The sequence below is a fragment of the Acanthaster planci genome, linkage group LG13 (genome assembly GCF_054643075.1).
Source record: "Acanthaster planci isolate LZ-2023a linkage group LG13, COTS_SCS, whole genome shotgun sequence".
Lineage (NCBI taxonomy): Eukaryota > Metazoa > Echinodermata > Asteroidea > Valvatida > Acanthasteridae > Acanthaster > Acanthaster planci.
In genome coordinates this window covers 15,768,637-15,772,305 of record NC_141789.1, presented here as the reverse complement: position 1 = coordinate 15,772,305, position 3,669 = coordinate 15,768,637, and positions in this window count along the sequence as shown.

The window sequence follows — 3,669 nt, the reverse complement described above, 5'->3', positions numbered from 1 at the left end:
GGAGCGCACGTTGATATGACATTGGAGGTCAAAAGGCAAACAAATCATCACGTGCCGAAACTCTCCTATTCCATTGGTCGGCAAAGCCAAGTAACCGCTGACTATTTTTAGCTGGCCAATCATCTCTTTGTTGTGCTTAGAGGAATGACATGTGAAACACACGTGGGTACAGCCACGCCCAGCTGTTCGCTCCAAAACATCAACAAACTGCAACGTGCTCGCGATTTCTCGCTATGCTCGCACGCTGAACCCGACCAGTTTTTAAGCCTCGCACGCGATCTGGACATCAACGTTATGTCGACCGTGCGTATGTGTCAGGTACGATTTTTTATTTGCCGATGACTCCAAGGTCTGCTTCGCAAAAAATGGAGCTGAACCCCGGCAAAGTTATTGTGAAATATGCTGATGTTAGGCGTACGTTGATAAGTGTTGTTTGAATAACATTTTTTTTCGGATAAGGATGGTTTCCAAGTGCCTTGGAGGGCCACGGTAGAGCCTGTGTGAGACGAAAGTGTTGTAGACAAGACCCTGACAATTAAAACTTTTCGAAACTCTCAAAGGTGGAAAACAATTTCTTCTTTTTTATTCAAGCTACTTTCATAAAGATTATCCACTCACGTTTATTTTACACTCATCATTTCAATGTAGCAAGTAACATTCATTTGCAACTTCATTTTTGACCTTTTTTTAAAACTGAAAATGACACTGCAAGACCTATTATCTCGAAAAAGTTAGATTTTTTAAAAACTAAAACCATGCGCTGAACTGCATTTATTGTATCCCCGACCATGCGCCAACTCAACCCCCGAATTACCGTTTTCAGTAAAACAATTCCCAGGGAAATACTCCGACATGGAAGCGAGATAAATCATTCATAAATTTACTACTCTCCAACACATAATGCCATATATAATGTCACTAATACTAATTATTAGACTCGCCAAGTTCACTCAGACGTTGAACCGTTTCGGTGTAACCGGATATGCTATTGTTTCAAACAGGTGTCCAGGTCTGCTGTGTAATTGAACGTGAAAGTAACCATAATATCGATTAGTGGTTGGTATCGATATGATCACCACAGATGTATTCTGTCTTGTGTGAACTTTCATGTTTAATTACATAAAAGAAATAACAAATTATTGTCGACCCTTCATTAATAAAACGTGTGGCATTCTCATTTGCGAGTCATTTTCCCATAATAGCGAGTTGTGGAAAAGGATGTGTGTAGATGGATGCTTATTGACGTCAGTATGTGTACAATCCTAATGGAAGCTTTCAGAGATATAATACTGAACGTGAGAGTTAAACATATGTAATCACGAACCTGCACGACATCTATTTCAAAGCAACTAATAAAATCTTAGAATTTGTGGTGTACGAAATCACTTTTTCATTAAAAAAAATGTTAGGCAGACATTCTTTTCTCCATACATTAAAGTCACCATCGCACAGAGACACAAACAAGTGTAATCGTGACTTCTTGGAGTAAAAGTAAAATAGAGTATATCGATCAGCGACTTGGTAAATATGAACGGCCTTCAGGGGGATTACAGCGTCGATATATCGAGAAGAAATTGGTCTATGAACACAAGTGTAGAAAATCACACAGCCTTGCTTCACACGCAAACTGACCGAAGGAATGGACGCTGTAACGGGTTTTATAACCTCAAAGAGAGCTTTCGAAACGACAAACACTAGGAAATCGCCGATTCGAGCAGGTCAATTTGGGTTGTCACAAGTCTCATCCATCTTTCCTGAAATCTCGTTTTCCTTGTCCACGTGCATAAACTAAAGGTGACAAAGTTGATTTCATTCGCAGTCAATTTGTAACGGTTGGCTACACAGTATTTCCCTGAAATAATAAATAAAATAATAATATAAAACAATTTTTCATTCTGTAATCGATATTTTACTTGTGATCAATATAAAAGTAAATATTTATCCTGCAAGTTACATTGAAAGCTGTGCCTGCGACATAACAGATATAGTTTTCTTCATTGGTCCGCTTTGTTCACTCAAAGAGCTAGATCGATCGATCTACTCTAAAATCTAAAAAAAAAATCTTTAAATATCGCAAGTGATCTCAAGGAGAGGGCAGTTGATTTCATCATTGGAATTTTTTAAAGGTAAGCTGATTCCTAGTCTGCACACCACACACCGTAACCTGGACTTCTTTCACAGTAAAAATGCTCACGGGCTTCCTTATTTTCATATTTTTGTTTCATTTATCTCAAGTGTTCACTCTCTACCAGTTTGAAGCACATTCAAGCATTTTTCTTTTCCTCATTCCCAGACCTCACATATATCTTAAACATATCTCTTGCATCCTACCATCCACCACTAGCTCCTGCACCTCCTTCCCATCTTCCATATCTCCCTGCATCATCTTCTTCACTCCTCGGATCCACAGCTGCGAAATTCGTCCTCCAGAGTTATGCTGCATCCCCCGAGTCCACACTTGCATTCAAGGTCGTTACCATCAGCTGATCTCTGGCGGACAAAAAGTACCGTCTCCGGGTAGCATGACACGGGGAAGATACATCAACCCAAGCCCCCGTATAATGGTACTTACAAGCTCCAAGGACACGGTGCGCCAATTTTTTTCATTAAGCAGCTCGATCATGCAATAAAAAATGACGACCGAGTCACAAAGTACACATACATTATGAGATGGAGACCAGGTCGGCACCCTTTAGTCCACGGCGCATTCATCTCCAGGAGAATAGATGTCAACCAAGGAGAAAATTGCAGGCCAACATAAAATCATATGCGTGCACGGCTTAGTGTATACCAATGAACGACTTGTCACGCTCGTAACGAAACTCTCTGCAGTGGAATGCAGGAATGGTCAGCTAAAAAAAATTACGGCACGCATGCAGTCACAGTGTCTCGAGAATGTATTTTTGTCAAGAACTGACAAACGAGGCACGGTCTAAACGAACGCGTAAGACCAGCCAAACACATTATTTCATTTGTAAATATCTTTTGAGTCAAAAAGTCAAAACAAATTCCAACAAAGACAAATTTCGAAACGATTCTGTAACCTCTTTCTTGTAAACACCCCTCTATGCTTTTCGACCAAAAGGAATGGCTAAAGTATCTTAGGTATTCAGGATATATGATAAAATAATCCGTAAACAGAGTAATGCGATTCATGTACTGCACAGTAAAATAATTATTCACTTTGGTAAACCTCGCACGTATAATTTGCCTATACAACAGGCCTTCGTTACGTAATGCGCATACGAGCATGTACTCGACGCATGCATGGTGCCCGCCAATTCATTCATTCATTCAATATGTAATCAGGTTTCCATCCCCCCAACGTGCATGGCACCCTCTGAAATAATAAAACAGCAGAAGTTACCGCTCCAATTATTCATAAGAACTATTTCCATAAAGTATGGATTTGGGACCGCTCAAAGGCTTAGTGTGGCACTTGTTGCTAAATTCTAGAGAGGACGAGCCAGGCTGTGCCGAGAGGCCGGGGCGTGCGGCTGGGATACATGCTCGAACCAGGCAGTAGCCTGTTTGGGGTTATAAATAATTGATCGATATGCATGTATTTTCGAGCGAACCAAATCGGTTGCAGCAATCATTAGGCCCTACGCTTCGATCCCAGCACAACACTGGTACAATTCCCAAAGATAAAACCAAATCAGGCGCCAT